At 48.2% G+C, this 27,163-nt stretch overlaps 1 protein-coding gene and 1 long non-coding RNA gene across 2 annotated transcripts in view; one reads left to right on the top strand and one right to left on the bottom strand.

Moving 5' to 3' along the window:
• GRK5 (G protein-coupled receptor kinase 5) overlaps positions 1 to 27,163 on the top strand; it is a 263,650-nt gene that overhangs the window by 137,299 nt on the left and 99,188 nt on the right. The gene's annotated exons all lie outside the window — the stretch shown is intronic.
• On the bottom strand, positions 18,517 to 26,309 carry LOC114817241. The gene is made up of 3 exons (XR_003765088.2): positions 26,066 to 26,309; positions 23,597 to 24,610; positions 18,517 to 18,726 (listed from the first exon to the last, which is right to left on the bottom strand). It is a non-coding gene; the product is annotated as an uncharacterized LOC114817241 (long non-coding RNA).

The raw sequence follows: 27,163 nt of genomic DNA, 5'->3' as shown, positions 1-27,163 counted from the left end.
AACACGCCTGCCAACTCTTATACTTTCCCAAGCACTTAGTACAGTTTTCTGCACATAATAAGCACTCAATAAGTACAATTGATGATGATGATGAGTCTAGTAAAGCCCAAAGAAGAAGTCTATTTTGGGTTCAGTTAACTAGGTGTCACGTTCTGGTATTGGAGTCATAGAAGAAGTACCACGTTTTAGCCATCATGATGGCTTTTTTTTTATAGTTTTTGTACAAACTAATCAGGTTTGACGCCGTCCACGTCCCACATGGGGCTCACAATCTTAATCCCCATTTTACAGATTAGGTCACTGAGACACAGAGAAGTGAAGTCACTTGCCCAAGATCTCTCAGCAAATAAGTGGCAGAGCCAGAAGTAGAACCCAGATCCCCAGATTCCCAGGCCTGTACTCTTTCCACGAGGCCACCCTGCTTCTAACTCTGCTTTACTTTGGGTGGAGGTCCAGGAGGAGGGATTTTTCTGTGGTATTTGCTAAGTGATTACTATGAATCAAGCACTGTTCTAAGTGTTGAGATAGATGCAAGCTATCAGGCCATCCCTATCCTACATGGGGCTCATCATTTAAGTGGGAGGGAGTATTAGATCCCCCAATTTGAGGTTGAGGAAAATGAGCATCACACAATGGATTAGTGGCGGAGCTGGGATTAAAACCCCGGTCCTGTGACTCCCAGGCCCAGGCTTAATCAGCCACGCTGCTTCCCATTTGTTTGTCCTCATCCCACATCTCCCCAAAGAGATTGAATTTGCTCCATGGACCCTACCAACCTAGGACCCCAAAATGAGCCCTAGGCTGTGAATGTCCACTGAGCAGCGCGCCTCGGTGAAAAGAGCCTGGGCTTGGGAGTCAGAGATCCTGGGTTCGAATCCCATCTTTGCCACTTGTCAGCTGTGTGACTGTGGGCAAGTCACTTTACTTCTCTGTGCCTCAGTGACCTCCTCTGTAAAATGGGAATTAAGACTGTGAGCCTCACGTGGGACAACCTGATTACCCCGTATCTACCCCAGCGCTTAGAGCAGTGCTCTGCACATGGTAAGCGCTTAACAAATACCAACGTTCTTATTATTATTATTATTGAGAAGTCTGTGATCCATATCCTGGGTATACAGTTGAGTTTGGCTGAGTTACAAGGGTGTTTCAGTCAGATAGTGGCCTGGAAAACAAAGCCAGAAGAAGCAACATTTCAACATCTTAATGACACATCAGCCTCTAATCTTTCCTGATTTGGGGGAGCTGATAATGGGCCCCTCCCTATCTTCAGGATGGTGTCTGGAGAGTTTCCTGTACTCTACCAGTCTCGGCTGCGGGAGGGAGAGTCAAGCAGAGGAATACCCCTTTCACTCCTAGCTCGGGCGCTGGCTAGCGAGTGGAAAGCCATCTGCTGTAAGTTAAAACTCACCTGTGCTGGGCAGCAGCGGCACGGGAGAGAGTCGAGGGAGGCGACTCAAGTTTACTGCACGGAAGATGGCAGTGGTAAACCACTTCCTTATGTTTGCCAGGAAAACTCTATGGATACACTTACCAGAATGATTGCAGAGGGAGGTGGGACGTTCTGGGAGAGATGTGTCTGTGGAGTCGCTATGGGTCAAAAACGAGTCGATAGCATAAGACAAGATAATGGGCCCAGATTGCAAAGACAAAATAGAACTGCCAATCCCTCATAAGGAAGAGAAATACAAAGCATAAGTAATACAGTCAGTAAAGACCCAGGACACTCCATATTTCCCGGGAAGGAAATGGGCTCCAGTAATCCGTAGCGTGAAGCATTTGGGTTAGAATTAAAGAGGAATTTCTTGGCAGCTGGAATTGGAATGGAATTCCAGCGGAGATTTTGGATTCTCCTCTTGCAGAGATTATTAAGAACAGCCTATATCCTCACGTGTCCGGGATGACTTCTGAGGTCTTTCAGGTTGAGAGGGGATCGATGACCTTTTCAAGTTTTTTTCAATGAGGACACCACCCCGAGTTTCATGGTTTCTCAAGCTCAGAAAATAGACCCGTGCCTTATCATCTCCTTCGTCAACAGGGATTCATGTCCCATCGGCCCCGTTAGGCAAGCCAGATGCCTTCATTTGTAACCATTATAGAGCGAACTTGTTGGGAATATTCTGGCTTTGGATGGGCATCCTCTTGCTAATAATAGTAATTAATAATAATTATTATGGTACTTGTTAAGCACTTACTATGTGCCAAGCAGTGATCTAAGCGCTGGGGTAGATACAAGTTAAGCAGGTTGAATACAGTTCACATGGTGCTCACCCTTTTAATCCCCCTTTTACAGATGAGGGAACTGAGGCCCAGAGAAGTTAGGTGACTCATCCAAGGTCACCCAGCGGACATGTGACGGAGCTGGGATTAGAACCCAGGTCCCTCTGACTCTTGGGCTTGCACTCTGTCCACTGAGACCTGCAGTTTCTCTTCTCTTGGTAGCCTTACAGGTATGGTGGATGAGGTGGGGGGGTGGCATAATTACTTGCTCGGTTCTTTGTCTACCCTTTTTCCACTTTTTTCTGACAACACACAAGATATCACCAGTCCTTCCATGGAATTCCCCTCCCCAGACCCTCTTTACCTTCACCTCCCCAACCAAAGGATCCCTTGGTATTTTGGCTTAAAAGCAGTTTTCTTGGTCTGAATAACAGGGGAAAATGCGTGGCTCAGTGGAAAGAGCCTGGGCTTCGGAGTCAGAGGTCATGGGTTCGACTTCCGGCTCTGCCACTTGTCAGCTGTGTGACTGTGGACAAGGCACTTCACTTCTCTGTGCCTCAGTTCCCTCATCTGTAAAATGGGACTTAACTGTGAGCCTCACGTGGGACAACCTGATTACCCTGTATCTACCCCAGCGCTTAGAACAGTGCTCTGCACATAGTAAGCGCTTAACAAATACCAACTTTATTATTAGTATTATTAATAGGGGATATCTCACTTGAGAACAATTGCCTCTCAGCACTTGATGGATAATCTCGAGGAAGATCTGAGCTATTTTAGGGAAGTCAATGGCAGGGGTTCTCTCTCCAGGAAACAACTCTCACCCAGTGCACCCCTACATAGCTAAGTTACAAAGCGGCATGTTTTCATAAAAGTAATAGTGGTATTTGGTACGCACTTACTATGTGCTAGGCACTGTACTAAGCACTGGGGTGGATACAAGAAACTGAGGTTGGACACGGTCCCTGTCCCACGTGGGCTCACAGTCTTAATCCCCATTTTTACAGATTAGGTACTGAAGCGCAGAAAAGTGAAGTGACTTGCTCAAGGTCACACAGAAGACAAGTGACAGAGGCAAGATAAGAACCCATGACCTTTTCACTCCCAGGCCTGTGCTCTATCCACTGTGCCATGCTGCTTCTCTTATCTCCAGTTCTCCTCAGGTGATCTCTCATCTGAGGACAATTACCTCTCAGCCCTCAGTGAATAATTTTGAGGAAGATCCAAACCGGCTTAGGGAAGTCAATGTCAGGGCTTCTTTCCCTGGAAACAACTCTTCCTCAGTTCACCCTCCACAGCTAAGTTACAAAGAGACATGTTTTCAGGGATAGAGGAGCCAAGATGGACCATCTTCCCTGAGTGAGATTTCACTGGGAGGAGCCCAGAAGACTCAGGGTAACTGGGGATGGAAACAGCCTGTTTCGAACAGAGGAAGGACCCCCAACCACTACCAATGGAAAATAAACAAGTCAGTCAGTCACAACCAGCTTAGACATACAACAGGATGGAAATATCCTGATATGAGTCAAAACAGATGTGTTCGCACACAGTGGATCTTTTCAAGTTCCCACACTGGGTTCTTTCTGAAGTGCTGCTGTCAGTAGTATTACCAGAAAAGTTCAAATCACCTCAGATATTTTAAAGCCCGGGCTCCCAAATATGGTCGATGGGTTCTATAAAGTTACAGCGGTACTGTTAAAACTTCATTCAGATTTTACTTTCCCTGGACGCTACAGTCATTTGAATGAGGAACTCTCCCCAGTCCCCCTTTGCCTTATCCTAGCCACAGCTCCCCAGTGAGAATGGTTTTAAATGTCTATTTGGGAGCTTTTGATCTACAGGGTGATTAACAAAACCTCCATTAATGAGGTTCAAAAGTATGTGCAGAGCAGTGGAAGCTAAAAAGGGAAAAAGGAAAACCAAAAGAGACTTCGGAAGCTCAGCATGTGACCACACACACACATACACACCTGTCAGACCTTTGGTGATTCAAACTGGACCTCCCCCCACTTTTGCCCTCGATTTGTGAGACTTTACTGATTTTTTTTAAGTGGCATCGTTAAGCACTTACTATAATAATAATAATGGTATTTGTTAAGCACTTACTGTGTGGCAAGCACTGTTCTAAGCACTTTGGGAGATAGAAGGTTACTAGGTTCTCCCAGGTGGGGCTCACAGTCTTAACGCCTCTTTTCCAGATGAGGTAACTGAGGCACAGAGAAGTTAAGTGACTTGCCCAAAGTCATACAGCTGACAAGTGGTGGAGTCGGGATTAGAACCCACGACCTCTGACTCCCAAGCATATGCTCTTTCCACTTAGCCACGCTGCTTCTCTATGTACTAGGCACTGTACTGAGCACTGATGGAGATAGCAGATAACTAGGTTGGACTTGCCCAAGATCACAGCAGACAAGAAGTGGCGGAGCCAGGATTAGAACACTTAATTCCCAGGCCTTTGCTCTGTCCACTACGCCATGGTCTTTTTTCAAGGCAGGGGTGATGAGCAGGAAGATTGTGTTCCTCATTTTTTTTAATGGTATTTGTAAAGGGCTTGCTGTGTTCTAGTCGCCGGGGTAGGTACAAGCTAATCAGGTTGGATACAGTCCCTGTCCCACATGGAGCTCCCAGTCTTTATCCCCATTTTACAGATGAGGTAACTGAGGCACAGAGAAGTGAAGTCATTCGCCCAAGATCACACAGCAGACAAGTGGTAGAGCCGGGATTAGAATCCAGGTCCTCTGACTCCCGGGCCCATACCCTTTCCACAAGGTCATGCTGCTTCCCCGGACCTTCATAACTCCTTCATAAATACAAAATCATGCATTTTTGCTAACGGGGCCAAAGTAGAGTAATAATGGTATTTGTTAAGCTTGCACTCTGTGTCAAGCACTGTACTAAGCCCTGAGGTAAATACTACATAATACTAGAAGCATCGTGGCTTAGTGGAAAGAGCCTGGGCTTGGGAGTCAAAGATCGTGGGTTCTAATCCTGGCAGATTAGATTGTTCACTGTGTGACTTGGGGCAAGTCACTTCACTTCTCTGTGCCTCATCATTTTGCAGACGAGGGAAGTGCGGTACAGAGAAGTGAAGTGACTAGCCCAAGGTCACATAGCGGACAAGTGGCGATGCCAGGGTTAGAACTCAGGTCTTCTGAGCCCCCAGCCCATGCTCTTTCCACTAGGCCACACTGTTCTCTGTGGTGCTAGGATGCTTCCTCAGTAAATAAGAACTATGCCAGTGTGGTGGGAAATGGTAATTATCACCTAGGCTAATCCCCAAATTTCCACCACTACATTACTGAGGGAAAACTTACTTGTTAAGGGAAGTGATGTATAAGCCTTTTTGGGATCACTGGCCATCTAACTGGAGATTAAATGAATCTCGGTTGTGGTGGATGGTCTCAGCAATGATATTGCCAAAATTATTCCTAGTTCCCTACCAGCACTCTAGCTAGCTTGTGGAGTGGAGACAGGCAGTATGAAAATTGACATGCAATTGCATCCTCCGGGAGAGGAACAGAAACAGCTCAGAGTTAAGCCTCTAATAATAATTGTGATATTTGATAAACATTTACTATGTGCCAAGCGCGCTGTACTAAGCGCTGAGGTAGATACAAGGTAATTGAGTTGGATACAGTCCCTGTCCCTCATAGGGCTCACAGTCTGAATCCCCATTTTCCAGATGAGGTAACTGAGGTCCTGAGAAGTGAACCGACTTGCCCAAGGTCCCAGAGCAGACATGTGGCAGAGCCAGGATTAGAACCCATGTCCTTCTGACTCCCAAGCCCTTGCTCTATCCACTAAGCCACACCGTTTCTCCTCTACTCATCCTGACTCCTAAAGTGGCTTCACACTCACTAGTTGAACAATTAAGAAACTTGAGATGTATTATACACCAGCTTCAGTTCCAAAGGCGGTATTATTGGCTACCTGCCACAAAACCAGGAGATTAAAAAAACTCAATAATAATTTTAATATACTTGGATGGGCCTAGTTATAGACCCCATGAATCTGAGAAATGAAAATATACAATAGCAACGTTAGTCTGCAGGGCTGTAGTAGCGCCTTTCGTTCGGGAAAATCGCAAATTATAAAATTCATAATTTATAAAATAAAATGCAGTAACCCACGAGCCAGCACTGTTCCAGTAACACTTCACAGTAATTTAGAAAAGTATAAGTGACTGAAACGGGAGAGAAGGAGGCCGAATAATAAAGAAAACAGAGTCATGTAAATTGAAAAAGAGAAGAGAGTCATCCAAACTGAAACTAGGCTAAATAAATCCCATCATTTCAGACTGTGTCACCCGAAGGGCAGTCCTCAGCAGTTATGTAAATATAGCCAGCTCTACCAGTTAGAGTACACTATTGCAATTCAAATACTCTACTTATTTATTCAGTTAATTGCCTTTCCATACTTTGGCTATGACTGCTCTATTTCTGTATCTTTCCCCTGCCCCCTCTGTTTGTAACTAATCTGTCTGCCAGTTTTCCCATTAGATGGTAAAAACACCAGCGGTAATAATAATTAATAATAGAATAATAATGATGATAATAAGGTGCTATTTGTTCAGCACTTACTATATACCAAGCACTGTGCTAAGCGCTTGGATAAATACAGACTAATCATCTCTAGCCCTATCCCATATAGAGGTCATAATGTAAGAAAGGCATAATGGCATGTTAGACAATCCTTCATATGAAAATATACCACTTCTATTAAGAGGGTTTGTGTTCTTGCCGAACCCTGCATTAAGAAAAATTCATGTCGTAAGTACCAACGGGTTCCAAACCTCATGCGTGCACCCAACCGTTTCTTATAATAATAGTGTTGGTATTTGTTAAGCACTTACTCTGTGCGGAGCACCGTTCTAAACGCTGGGGGAGATACAGGGTAATCAGGTTTTCCCACATGAGGCGCATGGTCTTCATCCCCATTTTACAGATGAGGCAACTGAGGCACAGAGAAGTTAAGTGACTTGCCCACAATCACACAGCTGACAAGTGGCAGAGCCGGGATTCAGACCCGTGACCTCTGACTCCCACGACTGTGCTTTTTCCATTGAGCCACACTGCTTCTCTAATGAAACCACATCAGGTTGTGTCAAGGCAGATGCGCGTTCTCCGGAAAACATCTCCCAATTCCGTCGTCACGTTCTAGCCCTAATGTTTTTGGAAAGACGTGTTCTGGCAGAACCAAATGTATGAGTAATTCTATCCATTTGGGAATCTGCACCAGGATCTGATTTCCTGGAGTCCGGTCTGTTAGTTTCAGAGAGCGAAGCGGCTGTCATTCACTCCCTTCCTTATGTTTTCCACTTCCTATAGGTCTTCAGATCCTCTTTGTCTTTCCCAGTGTCTTTCCCAGGATGGTCAATTTCTCTGCTTTGCGATTCAACGGTCCTATGGTAGATGGATCGAATTGCCCTGGTAATTTCCCAATGGCCTGGCCATTTATCTCTTTTCTCACTTTTTGCTTTGCACTGTTTCCTGTCCTCTTAGGTTTCCCATTACTCTTTCAGCTCTCCCCTCAAACCTGTTTCTTCACTCAGCCTTGACGGGAGATGTCAGCAATTACATCGCCTCTCCCCCATTTCACAGTTCACTTGCTTTCCGTGTTCCTCCAGCTTTCGATTCCAGGCGGCTCAGGGTGGCGACTCTTGCTTTTCTGCTTCACGAGGAGTTTGTGCAAGCACTTCCTAAGCCGTGACCGCTGCACTTCCTTCAGCTGGCTCCATGGGGAATGTGCTTTGTTGACTAGCTTCCTTTTTTGCAATCGAGCTGCCAAGAAGAACAGATCCTGGGGCTTCCTAAATACCGATGACTTTATCCACCTCCTCCCCTCACCCCTTCTCCTCCCCTTCCTCCTCCTCCTCCTCCTCCAAAGGGTCAGCTTTGGAGGGAGAATCAGCGAGAGTGGATCCGATTCGGGAGCCCCAAATGGGCCCGACCTAAGGCAGGAGTCTGGCGAAACCCACAAAAGAAAACATGAAGCTTGTGGATGCTGTGGCAGATACCGGGGGGCCCGTTAAGCCCGGGGCCAGGAACGTGCAAACGTCATTTATCGTCAAACTTTATTTTTAGCAGTGGTGTAGTAAACTCAAAAATGGATTCAGCCCATATTCTCAGGTCATGCTCGGGCTAAGGCAGTGGGAAAAGCGTTTCTCAAAACCTCTAGTGGCTACCCACTTCCTTCTGCATCGGGCAGAAAGTCCTGACCCCTGCCTTCAAGATTCTCTCTTCCTCTTCCACATCTGCTCTCATCAGTGCTCCTACCCAAGTTTCTCCCAAACTCACCTTCCGAATATGCCTGCCTCTCTTCTCTCCCTCCTCGGACCTCTAGTTCACACCTTTCCGTCTGCAGCGAGCTCTCTCGTCTTTTAAATCCGCCAAACCACAGCTTTCCCCGTCATCAAGATTTGGAGGCTTTGAGTCAAGAGAAGCAGCGTGGCCTAGCGGATAGAGCATGGGCCTGGGAGTCAGAAGGTCAGGTGGCCTAATCCTGGCTTTGCCACTTCTCTGCTCTGTGACCTTGGCAAGTCACTTCACTTCTCTGGTCCTCAGTTACCTCATCTGTAAAATGGGGATTAAGACCGGGAGCCCAGTGTGGGACAGGCACTGTACCCAACCCGATCGGCTTGTATTCCTTCTCTCTCTGACCCCTGGCACTTAGTACAGTGCCTGGCACAGAGTAAACACTTAATAAATACCACATTTACTATTATTATTAAGAGATCTCGGTTCTAATTCTGTTCACCCTTTAGCTTGGTGCAAATGACTTCTCCTCCTCGAAGCTTATTTTTCCAATGAGTAAAATGTAGCTACGAAAACCTTCCCCAACTACTCGAGAGGATGTCGGTAGGGATGCAGGAATTGCTGATATTAAAAGGCGTTAAACTCTTCCGGAGGCTATCACTGCGGAAATAGAAGATAAGAATGATTATTCTGCATCCTCCGACAATTGGAAAGGAATTTCAAGGCACTGTAAGACACAGAACATCTGCTCCGCCTACTTACAGTCTAACGCGGCAAGGCCAATATGCAAAGGGAGATTGGTACATTAACTTCTAGTTAAGTTAATGGATTGGGCAAGTCATTTAACTTCTCTGTGCCTCAGTTACCTCACCTGTAAAAATGGGGATTAAGACCGAGAGCCCCATGTGGGACAGGAACCGTATCCAACCCGATTTGCTCGTATTCACCCCAACGTTTAGTACAGTGCCCGGCGCGTAGTAAGCAAGTACCACATTATTATTATCGCTAAGAAAAATAACCTGTAAGTCCTAGCGAGGTAGAAGAGGGCGATATGATCAGGGCAGCAGAAGTGAAGAATCCCCGAAGGAGGTGAGTTTTGAAGAGGGTGTTAAAGGACGGGAGGAATATAGTGTGGGGAAGGTTTGAGGAGTATGGCGGGAACTGTGACTCATTCAGTCCATTAATGTCTCCTAGACTGTGATAGAGACATTAGAGAGAAGGGAGGCAGGGGAGGAATTCAATCAGGTGTGAGGACCAAATAATCATGATAATAATCTTAGTGTTCATTAGTGCTTATCGCGAGCCAAGCACTCGCAGTAGATATACCAGATTGGTCACAGTTCCTGGATCACATGGGTCTCACAGTCTGGGGTGAGGTGGAAGAAAGGCATTTAACCCCCCATTTTACAGATGGAGGAACTGAGGCGCCGAGAAGTGAAGCAACCTGTCCAGAGTCCACACAGCAGAGCGGTGACAGAGCTGGCTTAGAACCCGGGTCTTCTGACTCCAGGTCTGGGCTGTTTTCACAGGCCACGCTACTTCCAAACTGGTGGAAAGCTTGAATCCCAGTGGGCAGGAAGCCTAAATTGAGACGAGTGGGCGATAGGGAGCCACTGAAGCCTGCTGAGAAGGCAAGTGATGAGTCTGTGATAAGATGATCTCTCGTTATTTATCCTGCTGCTTCAAGCCTTGCTTCCTGGCGTTCTTTTCTTTCGACTCATAGTCTAAGATGAGAAAACTAGAGAGCCCCTCCCGTTAGCACCTCCAGATCTCTTCTGGCGTCCTCTGTCCCCCGCTCCCGACTTCCTCACTCGATATCGGTTCAACGTCCGGTGAGGTCAGCCAGGTGACTTTGCTTCTTCCGGTGACTGGCAGATGGTCCTGCGAGGTCCCCATTGAGGTGGTTGTAAGAGTTGGCGTGACTGGGATGACCGTACTTCAGATCTCACGTGTCATCTTTTCCCGTGAACACGCAAGTGTTCGGGAAGATTGAGACCCGTTTAAGCCTGATCACCTCAAGGGTCCACTGAGAGGTCTGTGCATTGATGGAGAAGTGGTCCACACTGAGGAGGTAGTTGAAGTCGGAGAAATGGAGGAATTCCCTGGGAGAGTGAGTTTAGAGAGTCAAGTCAGTCATATTTATTGAGCGCTTACCAGGTGCAGAGCACCGTACTAAGTGCTTGGGAGAGTACAATTTAACAATAAAAAGGTGCATTCCCTTCCCACAACGACCGTACAATCTAGTGGCTAAAATATCTAAAGATAGAGGTGCAGAAGGTGAAGAACCAAGCTCTGCAAGATAACCACAGTTAAAGCCCGCTCAACTCAATTTAGGCTCCTGACCACTGGGATCAAAGCTTTCCACCAGTTTGGAAAGAGTCAGGAAAAGCTGCTAGGCTAGGCCTGGGTCCTTGTAGACAAGTCCCGAAAGCCTTTCAAGGAAGACAGTGCCTCAGCGACACTAAAGAGGATCTATTATCATTAATGGTATTTGTGGAGCACTTACTCTGTTCAGGGCACTGTGCTAAGTGCTTGGGAGAGTACAATATAACAGAGTTGGTAGGCGTGTTTCCTGCCCACAACAAGCTTACAGTCTAGAGCATTAGAATGGAGAGGAGGATGCTGGTCTGGAGCCGGAGAGTGGTCAGTGGTACTTGTTAAGCGGCTTATTAATGTGCCAGGCCACTGTTCTACAGCACGGGGTAGATACGAGCATCATCAGGTTGGACGCAGGCCCTGTCCCACATGGAGCTCACGGTCTAAATCCCATTTTCTAGATGAGGGAACTGAGGCACAGAGAAGTGAAGTGACTTGCCTAGGGTCACGACAGCAGACAAGTGGCAGAGCCAGGGATCAGAACCCATGACCTTCGGACTCCCAGGCCCGGGCTCTATCCACTACGCCATGCTGCGCTCGAAGGGTCATCAAAGAGTCAAGGGGAGGTTGTACTTCAAGCTTCGGGCAGCTGTTTATTTTGAGGTCTAGTTACAAGATTTCTTTAGAGACCTCCAAATACCGTTCAAGAAGTTTATTTCTCACAGGGCTACAGTGTTCTGAGAATTGATGCCAGGTCATTTTGTGTCAACTTAGCCCGCTAAGTTCTGCCGGTCTAGAAATGATCTTCTTGCTGGGAGATTGGACCTGTACGTGGGCTTCTTGATCGGGGGTTTAGGAGCGCCCCGATTGACACCTTGATACCTACGCTCTGTGGGGTTGCTTTCGTCTCAAGGTGCCCCCCTCTTTGGCTGGTCAGCTTAGAACGGAGGATAATACTGGTGTCCTTCTGGCACCTCTCCTCAGGCCGGCAGGGATTTAGGTAACAGGCCTCGAGGCTGGAGGCCTGTGAAATGTACTTCATCAGGCAGGCAGCTGAGGGATTTCTGGGACCAGATCAGAGATAGCGCATGGGAATCGGGTGGCGATCCTAGTCCTGTTGGTCCGGTGTCTAACGCGAGGTTTGCCCCGGTCCCAGGTTCAGAATTTTCTACAGGAAAATTCCCTTTCAAAATATAAAATATGCCCGGCCTGTGCAGAGCCAGCCGTACCACGAACCTAGAGCCAGCTCGAGAGGACAGAGCTGGGAGTCAGAGGCCGTGGGTTCTATTCCGGCTCCGCACTTGTCTGCTGTGCGTCCTTAGGCAAGTCCACTTTACTTCTCTGTGCCTCAGTGCCCTCATCTGTAAAATGGGGATTAAGAGAGTGAGCCTCGTGTGGGACGGGGACTGTTCCAACCTGATTGAATTGTATCTACCTCAGCGCTTCGATCATGCCTGCAAAAATAGTAAGGCACTTATCAAATGCCATTATCATCAATCATTATTATTATGCAAACATTTGATTGGAAGAAAACCGTCATCCCTGTTAAATCCTATTTATTTCTGCCCGCCTGCATAGCCAGCCCATTGGCAAGAGAAATGCATCCCTTACTCTTGGAGAGCTTAGACCCAAAGGAAAATGACATATAGCTCTTCCCACGTACATCATAACACAGATGCATAGTGATGCATAGGGCCTTGTACCGTGAAAGAAGAGATAATATTGAGTTTACTAGGTATGTGGTTATGCGAGTGACAGCTGGGCTCCAGAGCGGAGGAGATTTATTCAAAACGTGTTATTCTCTTCCTTACCAAGGTCATTAAAATCGCCGCATTAGAAATGTTCTCTTTAAATGACAGAGTCGAGCTGGGTTTTGAAATAGCGAGTTGACTCGGATGGAATCAGAAGAATACGATTTCAGCGTGGAACCTAGGCGTCGGAGCCGGGGAGGAGGGCTCCGTCTGACTGAGGGGTTCAGACAATCTGTCATGGCTCTGCCTGAAATTCCCCCCAGAGCCCGTTAGAATTTAAGTAAAACGAGGAGCGACTTTAAAAAGGCAGGTGGGCGAAACGGAGACACTCTGGTTCATTCATCTGTCAACAGAGTAGGGGTGGGGGGGTGGGGGTTACGATTTAGCTGGGCGAGTCAGGGAATCTGCGGCGGCGTGCTCTGCTCTACTTCTGGTGGCCGCGGGAGCCTTGCTGAGCCGGGGAAGAGCCTGGAAGACGCATAAGGGGAATGAAGGGGGGAGAATATCCTCTTTTTTTCATGCAGAGCATATTTTCCTCGCGGAAATGTGCATTCCTCTCCCTCCTCGCACCCCTCCAGTGACGGCGTTGTACGTTGGATTGTGTCAGTAGCTCGGCAGCTTTCCAAAGCAACCCATCCGGGTGCCAGGGAGATTTTGACCGAAGCGGATTCAACGGCAGCAATGACTCGAATCTCAGTCCGTTTTGCCACCCCCTGTTCAGGACCCCGGGTCTTCCCAAAGAGCGGAAAGGTCTCCCTGGCCCGAAAACGTGGCCTCCGCCTGTTTTTGCCATTCCCCCCCCCCCCCCCCCGACTACAGCCGCGGCCGGAGAGCGTGGTGTGTGTGTGTTTTCGTCTACTTGCAGGGGAGCCTCGGAGCCATCCTCTCCGACTCGGTTGCCGCGGGGGTCGGGACGCAACGCCCGAGCGGCACGTCGCCCAGCATGGTCGCGTGGTGGGCTGAGGCGTCCCGACTCCCTTCACGGTCTCCGTCGGAGCGAGGGATGACCGTTTGCGTCATTAGCGCCCGAAGGGGAGGCACTTCGGTGTGGAAACTAATGTTGGGATTTGGACATCACCAGCGCTCAGGATGTAATCGTAAGGCTCTTTCCACCGACCAGCCTGAATGTCTAAGCCGTTACGTTGGTGAGGGATAAAGCTGCCAATCTGTGGACGCGCCCCGGGCCTGGGCCTGTTTGAACAAGCGAGGAGACTGTGCTGCGTATTCCTCGGCTGATGTTGGACGTGTTGCTTTGGGGACGGGGCCAGTTCCGTGAGCTAACACGTCTTCCGTCTCGCGGAGTGGTGACGGTCACCGCAACAGACACGCTGGCTCCAGATTACCTCGCCCCGGGACCTTGGGGAGATATTCCCAGTGGCGAAACATCACGGAGCGCGCGGGCCGTTGAGGTGTCATCGTTTACTTGCCTGGCACTGAAGCTTGGGGACGATACGGTTGACGATCCTCTTCACGGATTCGTCTCGCTGTAGTCCGGAAATCGGTGGACGGAGACCTAAGAGCCCCAGCAAAGCCGACGGGGAGAGAGGTGATTGGAATATCAGGTTGCGATGGTCCTGAGCACAGAATGAAAGAATTCCTGAAACACTAGGAGAGAAGCAGCGTGGCCTAGAGGATTGAGCCAGAGGACCTGGATTCTAATTCTCGTTCTGCCACTTGCCTGCTGTGGAGTCTCGGGCAAGTCACTTAACTTCTCAGCGCCTCAGTTTCCTCAGTTGTAAAACGGGGATCCAGTACCTTTTCTCACTCCTACTTAGCGAACCCCAGGTGGGACGGGGATTGTGTCTGACTTGATCGACCTGATCGACTACCCGAGCACTTAGAACGGCGCTTGACACGTAGTAAGCGCGTAACAAATACCGTAAAAGAGAGGGCATGCCAAGTAGCCTCAGGCAGGTTTAGTCCACGTCTCCAGCCCTCGGGTGGCAACCGGCGCACGCTGTCGTTGACCGTGGCAGCTTTTCGCGGATAATGTTTTTGCAAGGATGAATTACCCTTGAACAGTATCTCGACGTTAGAGTGTGGGTATAAACACACTAGCATTTTAGATCAAGCTTTCGGACTTCTTTTTTTCATCTTCCTACTCTTTTTCCATCTCCTCCCTCCTTCCCCCAGCCTTGCTCACCATCCCCACCTCCAATCATCTATCATTCAATCATCATCATCGCCAGTGATATTTATTGGGTGCTCACTGTGTGGGCTGGGTTGTACGGAAGAGCGGCGATGTAAGGTAGGAGGCGGCAAGGTGATTGAGTGCTTTAAAGCCGATGGCAGGGCGGTTCTGAGTGTTGATGATAATGATGATTGCGGTATTTGTTAAGCGCTTACTGTGTGCCAAGCACTGTACTAAACCCGGGGGTAGATGCAAGATCATCAGGTCCCACATGGCGTTCACAGTCTAAGTAGGAGGGGGAACGGATATTGAATCCCCATTTTGCAGATGAGGGAACTGAGGCACGGAGAGGTGAAGTGACTTGCCCAAGGTCACCCGGCGGACAAATGACGGAGCCAGGATTAGAACCCAGATCCTCTGGCTCCCAAGTCCGTGCCCTTTGCACGAGGCCATGCTTACGTGGAGGAGGATGGGCAACCACTGGAATTCATTGAACGACAGAGGAACTGGGCTTGGAACCCAGGCCCGAGAGCCTGTGCCGGAGAATTGATCGTAGGGTCAGTGGCTTGGGGAGAGCTGCTAGTACTCTCTTGCCCCGTCCGGTCTTATTCCCTCCGGGGCCTGGAACGCAACAAGCAAATGGGTGGCCGGGGGTTTAGCACAGTGCAGCTTTTGTGCTTTGGTATTCACCCACATTAGTCAGGCCAAAGCAGGACCAACAGAATAATAATTAAGCACTGGGGTAGATACGAGATGATCAGGTTGGACACAGCCGCCATCCCACAGGGGGTAATCCCCATTTTATAGGTGAGGTAACCAAGGCACAGAGAAGTGAAGTGACTTGCCCAAGGTCACACAGCAGGCAAGTGGCAGATCCGGGATTAGAACCGAGACCTGGCACCTAAGTGCTTAACAAATACCGTTATTATCAGTATCATTACTATTATTGTTGTTGTTATTACTATTCAGGCACAGCATTGTGTTGTGGGTATGGCCAGGAACCCAATCAAAGCTACTTTGTTTAAAAACCTACTTGCAGCCTGCAGCTACTCGATGTAGCTGGAGGCGTGGTGAATGTAGCAGGGAGGACCTCCTGGAGGAAGTAGGCTATTTTTGGAGTGCTTCCGAGGTGGGGAGAGCTGAGGTCCGACGGATCTGCGGGGGCGGGAATCCCAGGCCAGGGGAACGGGGCGAGCGAGGGATCGGAAGTAACGGAATTAGGAGACTTGCAAGAGAGGTACAGTTAGAAGGGGAGCTTAAGCCATTAGAGGTTTTTGAGGGCTGGATCCATAACAAAGCTTTTATTGTATTTGGTCCCAAACACACTCCCCCAGAAGCCTCCATCCTCCTCATCAACAACAAATAAGAAACCATGAGCAGATGTCAGGAACACTGTAATGATTGTCTAAACCAGCTGTCCAGCTTTAAGGGCAGGGAAGAATCAGAGCGCCTGTGGAAGCAGAGAAAACGGGCTTTAATGGTGGGCTGTGAGCGTAGCTTCATCGAGGAAGGGGACCTCGGCAGGACGAGGCCTCGTGTAATGGTCAAGCGAGAACCCTGGCACGCCTCGGAAAACTCCGAGCAAGAAAGGGAGCTGGTGCTAAGATGGCAGCACCAGGTCTTATCGGTCGATTCAGTCGAATTTATTGAGCGCTTACTGTGGGAAAAGCATCGTATGAAGCTCTTGATTGATCAATCAGTGGTATTTGTGGAGCGCCTTTTGTGGTCAAAAGGCACTCGAGGGAGTGAAGTAGAACAGAGTTGCTAGACAGGTCCCCTGCCCACAACGAGCTTACAGCCTAGAGGGAGACGCATAGATCTCAACGTAGAGACCGTGGAAGAGATGCTATCGTTGTCACCGTGTTGAAGAAAAAAGGGGAGAAAACTGGCCTACTAGGTCTGTACCAGCCGGGTAATAATAATAATGATAATAATCATGGCTTTTGTTAAGCACTTACCGTGTGCCAGGTGCTGTACTAAGTTCTGGGGTGGTTACAGGCAAAATGGGTTGGACGCAGTCCCTGCCCACGAGGGGCTCACAGTCTCCATCCCCATTTTACCTATGAGGGAACTGAGGCCCAAAGAAGCTAAGTGACTTGCCCAAGGTGACGCAGCAGACCGGTGATGGGGCTGGGATTAGAACTCACGGCCTTCTGACTCCCAGGCCCGTGCTGTATCTACTCGGCCATGGTGCTTCCCATGCAGATGCAGCTTGCTAGTCACCCGAGGCCATTCTTCGCTTGCCGGGCGGCTCATGATTTTTTTCTTCACAATTTCCCCAGCGTGCCGTCTCTCCAGCCCCCCCGGGGGTGGTGATGGAAGCCTCACCCTGTCCGTGGGCCTGTGGCCCCACCCTGAGCACCAGCCCCCAACCTTTACTCGCCACCCACTGGCCCCCGGCATCGTCCCTCTTCCGAATCATCAGCATAGAGCCGGACCGCTCAGCCTAGTCAGGGCTACCATATTTCATTCATTCATTCAATCACTAGTATTTCTTGAGCGCTTAGTATGTGCAGAGCACTGTACTAAGCGCTTGGAATGTACAAATCGGCAACAGATAGAGACAGTCGCTGCCCTTTGACGGGCTTACGGTCTAATCGGGGGGGGCGGGGGGGACAGGCAGACAAGAACAATGGCAATAAATAGAGTCGAGGGGAAGAACATCTCATTAAAACAATGGCAGATAGAATCAGGGTGATGGACATCTCATTAAACAAAATAAATAGGGTGATGAAGATACATACAGTCGAGCGGACGAGTACAGTGCCGAGGGGGTGGGACGGGAGAGGGGGAGGAGGAGAGGGAAAGCGGGGAGAAGAGGGTTTAGCAGCGGAGAGGTGAAGGGGGGTAGAGGAGCAGAGGGAAAAGGGGGGAGCTCAGTCTGGGAAGGCCTCTTGGAGGAGGTGAGCTTTAAGTAGGGATTTGAAGAGGGGAAGAGAATCATATTTGAGTAGTCCTCTGGGCTCTAAGCTCTTTGTGGGCTGTGGTACTGTCCCAAGTTCTTGCTGCAGTGCTCACTACACAGTGAGCACTCTCTGAGCAGCATGGCCTAGTGGTTAGAGCAGGGGCCTGGGAGTCAGAAGGACCTAGGTCCTAATCCCGACTCCGCCGCTTGTCCGCTGAGTCATCTCGGGGGAGTCATTTCCCTTCTTTTCGCCTCGGTTATCTCATTTGTAAAACGGGGATTAAGACTGTGGGTCCCATGTGGGATGTGGACTGTGTCCAACCTGATTTGCTTGTATTCATTCATTCGATCGCATTTATTGAGGGCTTACGGCGTGCAAAGCACTGTACTAAGCGCTTGGGAGAGTACAATATAACAATAAACCGACACATTCCCTGCCTACAATGAGCTCTATCCCACAACTTAGTTCAGGGCCTGGCACAGAGTAATAATAATGATGGTATTTGTTAAGCACTTACTATGTGCCAAGCACTCTTCTAAGTGCTTCACAAATACCATTTAAATAAGTATGATTGATTGATGCAATTGGGGCTTTGGAAACTGGAGCAGATTACACTTCTGAACCTTCTTAGATTGCCAGCTCGACAGCAAGGAATGGATCTTTTGCTTTTATTTTACTCTGCTCTGCAAACAATAGGAGTTTAATAAATGTGAATGACAGAATGACAGAAAAAAAGAAAGAGAGAGAGAGAGAGAAAGAGAGAGAGAGAAAGAAAGAAAGAAAGAAAGAAAGAAAGAAAGAAAGAAAGAAAGAAAGAAAGAAAGAAAGAAAGAAAGAAAGAAAGAAAGAAAGAAAGAAAGAAAGAAAGAAAGAAGGAAAGAAAGAAAGAAGGAAAGAAAGAGCGATCCACTTAGGAGACAGACTCTTCCCTCCCTGCCGTAGCCTGGAGACCGTCTTTGAGGTACATCCACGAGAAATGGGCAAACAGGAAGCCCTGCAGTCGGCCCAGTGCCGTTGCGTGACAATACACGTGAAGAAAACCGTGAATTATGTACCAGCCTCCTCCCAGAGATCCTTTAGCACAGTCGGAGATTTTCATCGGCGACGCAGACCTTAATGCCGTCCCTGAATTCTGTTATCTCTGCGGTGCACTATCCAGCGATGCATAGAAAGACAAAGAAAAAACAGAATCAAGAAAGCCACTGTGACTTTTGGGAGATCGAATGACAGACCAGTTCATCATCTAGCAGTCAGGAGAAGGGCTTGTCTCCCTGAAGCAACGGTTTGGGGAATATCGGGATTCATAAAGACAGCCGTAGGAACGTTGACAGACTCTGCTCAATGAAGATGAATCAGAGCAGCAGTGCATTATCTTTACGTGTACACGGTGTGAAATGGAACATCAGTCACTCGTAAGGGATTTAAACACCCACCCTCTCAAATAGCTACAAAGTATACAACTTAAAGAAAGCCAAATGGAAATATTGTGTGTGTATATATCTGTGTATACCATAATATTTAATATATATGTATGCTCATTGTACTTACAAGGAGGAGGAGTGCATGGGAGAGTAGAATACAACAGAATTGGTAGACACATTCTCTGCCCACCAGGAACTTAAAGTCTAGAGTAAACATTCAGTATGGACTGGTCAATAATGAATGCGTAACAGATACCACAATGATTATGCCCCGCATGATCGGTCAATCTGGACTGGGTTTTAGGACAGTCCCTAATGTAGTTATAGAAGTGAAAAATGATGATTTAAAAAGTATCGCTTCTCTAGATTTGTGTTACCCACTATCTGGAAATGACCTAGAAAGATACACAGTTAGCGGTTCTACCCATTTGCGAGATGACATTGCTGACAGTGAGATTTTATCAATGTGAGTATGACTGAAAATACCCATCTGTGACGGAAAATTTGTTCCATATAAGGTGCGTATGAAGATCGCCTTTCAGCGAATATTGCATTCGCTAAGCACAATGGCCAGGGCAGTTTTCATTTTTCCCTCTTGGTGTCCTGATCCTCTCAAAGCATGAGAGCCGCCTCATTTCTGATTGCTATGAACCAGGCAGTTTCGGTAAAATTTTCCAGATACTGACTGGCTCAAAACCTCCATCTTCTGAAGACTAATTGCCAGTCCATAGTATTTTGCTGATTCTTAAAAATCAGTTCACAATCTTTTGCAAGTTTTCTCATTTGTGGACTTTTATAATAATAATCACTGTGGTATTCGCGAAGTGCTAACGAACTGCCAAATGCTGTACTAAACATTGGGATGATGCGAGATAATCAAGTTACCCTCTTCCTTTTGGCTGTCGGCAGCTTCCGGGGTCCTGGGGACGGAGGAGGGGCCAAGGGGAGGGCGATCGACGGTCCCACGGATCCCCAACCGTTAGATAAATAAATAAGCAAACCTTTCCAGAAGCATCCTCTGATGCTTTCATTTGGGGAGGACTTGGGATGTCGGGGGAGGTAAAGGGGAGTGGAAGACTATGGCAGACCGAAATAATAATAATTAATAATTATGGTATTTGTTAAGCACTTACTATGTGCCAGGCGCCGTTCTAAGCGCTGATCTTTCCAAGATGGCAGCCACACGGGCGCCACATCAGTGGAGCGGAGACACTCCACATGGCAACTCCAGGGCCGCCCCGCCCCTTTTGATGCAGCGAAGGGGCAGCTGCCATCTTGGAAACATCTAAGTTCTCCCAAGGGGCAGGACTGTGACCGCTAGTGAGCGGAGGGGCAATAAGCAGCCCCTCCCCAACGCAGGCCCATGTGGCCTGAGCTGAGTTTCAGCTGGTTCCAGCTTGCTTCCAACCCTGATTTAATGTCAAACCACACCACCGCTTGTTCTGTTTGAATGTAGATGTGCTAACTTTAGGACCTTGACTTTTCAAAATCTAGATGACTAACAGACTTGGGCTTTTAGCAGTGGGCTGTTTTAGGCCGCGGCAGATTGGCCCAGCGTGACAGATTTGAGACAAGTGGACAGAGGAGGAGGATGACAATTTTTCCGAAAGACAACAAAAAGGATCCCTTGCTTTTATAAATCAGAGTGTTAATACTAACAATAATAGTGGTATTTGTAAGCACTTAGGGTGTGCCGAGTACTGTACTGAACATTGGGATTTAGCCAGTCGGTTGTATTTATTGAGCACTTAGTGTGCAGAACAGTGTACTGAGCGCTCGGAAGAGTACAATATAACAATGTAACAGGCACATTCCCTGCCCACAAAGAGCTGAAAGTCTAGAGGGGGGGACAGTCTCTGCCCCACAAGGGACTCACAATATATTTCATTTTGCCATGTCATGTATTAAGCACTTACTGTTTGCTCAGTGCTGAGGTAGATTAAAGGTTACCAGATAGGATACGGTCCCTGTCCCGCATGGGGTTTACAGTCCGTCTTACCCCATTTTGCAGATGAGGAAACTGAGCCCCAGGGAGGTTAAGACGCAGCATGGCATAAGAAGCAGCATGGCGTAACAAATACTATAGTTATTAATTATTATTACTCAGTAGCTCATAGAACAATGCTCTGCACATAGTAAGCGCTCAGTAAGGAGTGCAGACCTGGGAGTCAGAAGGTCATGGATTCTAATCCTGGCTCTGCTCTGTGACCTCGGGCAAGTCACTTAACTTCTCTGTGCCTCAGTTACCTCATCTGTAAAATGAGGATTGAGACTGCGAGCCCCACGTTTGACAGGGACTGCGTCCAACCCGATTTGCATCTCCACCTCAGCACTTAGTACGGTGCCTGGCACGTAGCATAGTTATCATTGTTATTACTAAGCGACTTGCCCAAGGTTATCCAGCAGGACAGTGACAGAGCTGGGAGTTGAACCTGAGTCACCTGACTCTCTAGCCTGAGCTCTTACCAGGTTGTTTGTACGTAGTCTGTAATGGTCAAACTGCCAGAGAGGGGGAAAAAAGCCATCAGCACATTCATTCATTCAGTAGTATTTATTGAGTGCTTACTATGTGCAGGGCACTGTACTGAGCGCTTGAAATGTACAATTCGGCAACAGATAGAGACAATCCCTGCCTATTGACGGGCTTACAGTCTAATCGGGGGAGACAGACGGACAAAAATAAGACAACTTAATCACGATAAATAGAATCAAGGGGATGGACACCTCATTAACAAAATAAATGGGGTAATAAAAATATATACAAATAAGCACCGTGCTGAGGGGAGGGGAAGGGAGAGGGGGAGGAGCAGAGGGAAATGGGGGGAAAGGGGGCTTAGCTGAGGGGAGGTGAAGGGGGAGCAGAGAGGGAGCACAAGGAGCAGAGGGAAAAGGGGAAGCTCAGTCTGGGAAGGCCTCTTGGAGGAAGTGAGCTCTCAGTAGGGCTTTGAAGAGGGGAAGAGAATGAGTTGGCGGAGGTGAGGAGGGAGGGCATTCCAGGACGGCGGGAGGACGTGGGCCATGGGTCGACGGGATAGGCGTGAACGGGGGACGGTGAGGTGAGCGGCAGAGGAGCGGGGAGTAGAAAGAGGAGCGGCAGAGGAGAGTAGAAAGAGAGAAGGGAGGAGAGGTAGAAAAATATGGAACGCTTCTCGTATTTGCTTGTCATCCTTGCGCAGGGATGCGCAACATTGCAACACAGATAGCTGACAGGATCTGGGTTTCTAGAAACAGCACTTTTCTTTTCAGTAGACTTAAAGGGTGATCCAGCAAACTCATAAAGTCTATGAGTAGCGTAATGACAAATCTCTCCCTGATTTCGAGGGAAGTTGAGAATTCACCCCAAGTGATTCAAGGTTCCCCGGATTATTCGATCTCCACATTCATCTCAGAAGTGAATGATGAGAAACAAAGAGTTGATATCAATCATTGGTGTTCATTAAATGCTTACCGTGGGCAGTAACTGTTTATTGAGTGGGCAGAGAACGTTTCTACCAATTCTGTTACATTGTACTCTCCCAGGCGCTTAATAAAGTAAGCGCTCAATAGATATGATTGATTGATTCGGCGCTGAGCACTCGGGAGAGTGCAATAGAGTTAGTAAACCTGATCCCTGCCCTCCAGGAGCTTAAAATAGAAGCAGGAGAGACAGAAACTAAAATAATTATGAGAGGAAACCACCTGCGTACCTGGGTGCTGAAGGAATGGTTGAAATAAGTACCTAAATGCTTAGTGGAAGTGAGGACTCTCATGCATAGGTGATGCAGAAGTGATGAAGTGACAGTGTGGGGGTAAATAGGGTAGGGAGATGAGATGAATCAGGAAAGGCTTCCTGGAGAAGAGTTGATCCGAGTAGGGCTTTGAAGACGGGGAGATTAGGGATCTGCTGGTTGTAAAGGGTTGCAGGGGGCGTTCCAGGCCGGACGGAAGATGGAAGCAAGATAGAATAAGGAAGGTTCCAGTGAGATCCCTCCTCATCCAAAGGTATTGTTTGGTGAGGGACATTCCAGAAGCACAGTTTTATGGGTGCATACTACCATATTAACTCAACTGCCAGGATTTAACCGCTCATGGGTGGGCTTAGGCCTTCTAATACAGACTGGAAGCTCTTTGAGGACAGAGAAAGTGGGTAGAGCACTGGTCTGGGTGTCAGAAGGTCATGGGTTCTAATCTTGACTCAGCCACTTCTCCGCTGTGTGACCTTGGACAAGTCATTTCACTGCCTGTGCCTTAGTTCCCTCACCTGTAAAATGGGAGTGGAGAATGTGAGCCCCACGTGGGACAGGGACTGTGTCCAACCCGATTTGCTTGTCTCCACCCCCACGCTTAGTACAGTGACTGGCAACATCGTAAGCGCTTTAACAAATACCACAGTTGTTATTATTACTCCCAGTAGCTCGTAGAACAGTGCTCTGCACATATTAAGCGCTCAGTAAATACCATTGATGGATTGATTGACTGATGGTGTGTACAGACTGGCAAGCATCTCCTCAGGTTAGCTTAGTTAAATACCTATCAAAACTTCTATTTCAATATCCTGTGTTTATAGGAAGAGAAGAAAGCATAAGCAGAGACTAGTGAACCGAGCTGAAATTTCACTTACCGGTTCCAGACGTCTGTAAGATACGCAGGCTGTAAAAAAAATGAGTGTTTCTTGCTCTGGATGTGTTTTATGTAGTCGTGGAACTGAAGACTACCTCAGTTTAAAATAAATGGCACTTGGCAAGCAGTTGGGTTATCCAGCTGATGAATTGATTTTGCAGTTTTATTTTTTTTTTTAAATGGAAATGCATGAGAAATTGGGCTTTTTGGTTAAAAGTGCTTACTCTAGCCACATGCAGAGATTATGTTCTTAAAGATTTATATAATGCACCTGTGTAGCGTAGATCATATGCCATCAGGCCTGACAGAAGCAGTTACGCTTCACTGAGTTAAAAATCCAGTTGATGGATTTGCAGATCCCATGGAAAATGAATAAATTTCCAGGGGCCTGAATAGTGGTCCCAGTGTCCGGTAGGGACGATGCTGTAGTTGGGGCTCTTTCTTCGGAGCTGGACAAAGCCAGTCTCCAAGCGACATTCAGGGTCAGCCTTGAAGAATCGCCATTTTGTCCTTGAAGGAGCCCGAGGCGTTTGCGTGTCACCCCTTCTCCCTATCCTCCTAAACCCGTTCCGGAGAGAAAGCCACAGGTCTACGTGTAGATGGCTGAGCCAAGTGGAGCTTAAATGATTTATATCATATCTGCTGTAAAACGGCACCGAGCCAGAAGCCCCCGGAGAGCTCTTGTCGGAGAGTTTCTTGTCGGAGAGCTCGTGGGAGTATGTGAAACCAACACGCTTATGAATGTGACCATTTTCTTCAGCCTGAAGTCTTAAAGACATTTGCTCGGGGGCCAAGGAAAGCCAAGGTTGCGCTTCACGAGGGAGTCGACAGGTTTCAGCAGTCAGACATCTCAGTGCTGAATTTTGGTTCGATGAACAAAGTCAACTAGGCCCTGTTTGAGTTGGGAACTGGAGAGCGAGGGAGACGGAGAGTTGAAGGGACGTCTTTTCCTGGTGCCTGTCAGGGCAGGAGGCAAAATATTTGCTCCGGTTTGCCACCGGTTGACGTCCGGAACCTAGGGGATGTGATAAAGGCTATCGGGTGAAGAGATCCAGGCAAGTGGAGCTTCTCTTCCGCTCCTCCGCCCTCCCACAGCCCCTGATAACATGGCATTTCTCAGGAAGCTTTCATCTGAAAATTTCAAAGAAAAAGCCGGCCGTCGCTCTTCGGCTCCACAGCTGTGAAAACCCAGCTGCGAGCCGGTCACTTGGCTCAGAAGTTCAGCCCAGTCGTTCAGTGGCAGACTTGAGGAGAGTACTCAGGATCCCGGATTCCCCGCCAGCTCAGGACAGCCCCGTTTGCATTCATTCCCGCTGTTTGCGTTGGCCGCCGGTTTCCCTTGTCCACTTCCTGTCCTACCCTGTTGTGGCTTGCTTCATTAACTCCCAGCTCCAGGTGAAGCGGGCCTCGTATGCTGTTTTCCGCCTACCCAGCGATGATTTCCTCTCCTCTCTTTCCCACCTCCCTTTGCCCCCACCTCCTGAGTTGGGGTAAACGAAAGGACACTCCCCCTTCAGATCTGATGGTCCACCGCTCTCTCCACCTTCAAAACCCTGATGAAATCACATCTCCTCCCCGAGCCCTCATTTCTCCATCCAGCCTCCCCTCCGCGACGACTTCGCGGTCGTCTGTCTACCCCTAAAGCACTTTGATACTCACCCCGGCCCCTCAGTCCTTAAGTAAATATTCTTAAACTCTAGTACTTTCTCTATCCCTAATCAACTTAAATGTCGGTCTCCTCCTGTAGAATAAGCTCCTTGTGGGAAAGGGATCATCCTGGCCAAATCTGTCGTATCATATTTTCCGAAACACTTAGTGCTGTGCCCTGCACATAGTAAGGACTCAATAGATCCCACTGATTGATTGGTTGATTGACTGAACGTTGTGAAGCATGAGAACTTTGACTCATTAGTGCCTCCAGAAGCAGCATGGTTTAGTAGCCAGAGCACGGGATTGGGAGTCAGAGGTTGTGGATTCTAATCCCTGCTCCGCCACCTATCAACTGTGTGACTTCGGGCAAGTCACTTAATTTCTCTGGGCCTCAGTTACCTCCTCTGTAAAATGGGGATTAAGACCGTAAGCCCCACGTGGGACAACCCGATTACCTTGTATCTACTCCAGTGCTTAGGTCAGTGCTTGGCACATAGTAAACGCTTAACAAAATACCATCATCATTATTCTTCCAATTTTGTCATTTTGGGGCTAACCTATGTTAAATCGAGGGTCTGAGTGGATCTCAGGGTTTTCCTTTTCCCCAGCTATATGCCCTTTCACCCCCAACCCCCCACCACCACCTACAAACACAAATAGACAGTCCTGCCGCCTAGCAGATCGTTTTCAGTGCCTGCACCCATTTTTTTGACCCTGGAAAATTGTGTTTGGTCACCTTTCTCCCCACGTTGTGTCCAAAGCTCTTGTGAGCGGTCATCTCCAGGGTGGAAAGAACCCAGTCATCTGCGCTGGAACATACCTTCTCAGAGTTATCCCTCAAGCCCAGAGGGGCGAGAAATCCAAACAGACGGGTCTAAAGAGGAGAGGCGGCTCACGTTTGATCCATCGTGGTCTCACCGGTGACTTCCTTTTTAAGTGACCGGCATAGCGACCGGTGCTCATTTCAATGGCAGCCACTTATACTGATAGAGCGGGGGAGGTGGGGAGGGGTGAAGACACGGGGCGGAGGAAAGCCCCTCATTGGCTGCAGTAGAATTCCTCAGCTGCTTCCCTTTGCCACGAACAACTGAATCTTGGAGATGTTGCCGGGCGATTGGTTAAGCATTCTCGATGGGTACCGCGTTCCTTTTATAAGCCCCAGGAGCTTATCATCTCGCATTCCCAGTTCATGACTGACTGATTATAATCAGGCTGTTTTCTGTTGGGAGACCTTGTCGTCGGTTCATCTGAGAGATTTGAGCCCTCCCTCTGCCCGTTCTCCAAACCTTCCTCCCCACTCCTTTAAAATCCGGAACCGGGCAGTTCATATCTACGGCACGGAAGATGAGCTAGTGGCAGGTGGGAGAAAACTCCTCAGTTGATAACGTTTGTTTCCCATTGAGGAGGAACAACCTTCTGGAAATATTGTCCTCATTCACCTGCTCATTTGGTACTGGTGGTGTTTAAACGAGAAGCAGCATGGAGTAGTAGATAGAGCACGGGCCTCGGAGTCAGAAAGTGATGGGTTCTAATCCCGGCTCCACCATTTGTCTCTTGTGTGTCCTTGAGCAAGTCACTTTACTTCTCTGTGCCTCAGTTACCTCATCTGTATAATGGGGATTGAGACTGTGAGCCCCACATGGACTGTGTCCACCCCGATTTGCTAGTATCCACCCCGGTGCTTAGTACAGCAAGCACTTAACAAATACCACAAATATTATTATTATTATTAAAATGCCTTCCTACATCCCACTTGGGCAATTTTGCACAACTCTTACCAACTGTTTCTCTCCCAGCTCTCCTGTTTCCTTTTTGCCTTTATTCTTCCTCCTTATCTTTACTTCCAACCCTGATTTTTTCTTTCTTTTTCATCCCTATCTTTGTTTCCAAGGCTCTCTGATCCCATCTTGAGCTCATT

The sequence above is a fragment of the Ornithorhynchus anatinus genome, chromosome 16 (genome assembly GCF_004115215.2).
Source record: "Ornithorhynchus anatinus isolate Pmale09 chromosome 16, mOrnAna1.pri.v4, whole genome shotgun sequence".
NCBI classification, from domain to species: Eukaryota; Metazoa; Chordata; class Mammalia; order Monotremata; family Ornithorhynchidae; genus Ornithorhynchus; species Ornithorhynchus anatinus.
Note: the sequence above shows the minus strand (reverse complement) of the source record. Positions and strands in the feature narration are given on the sequence as shown.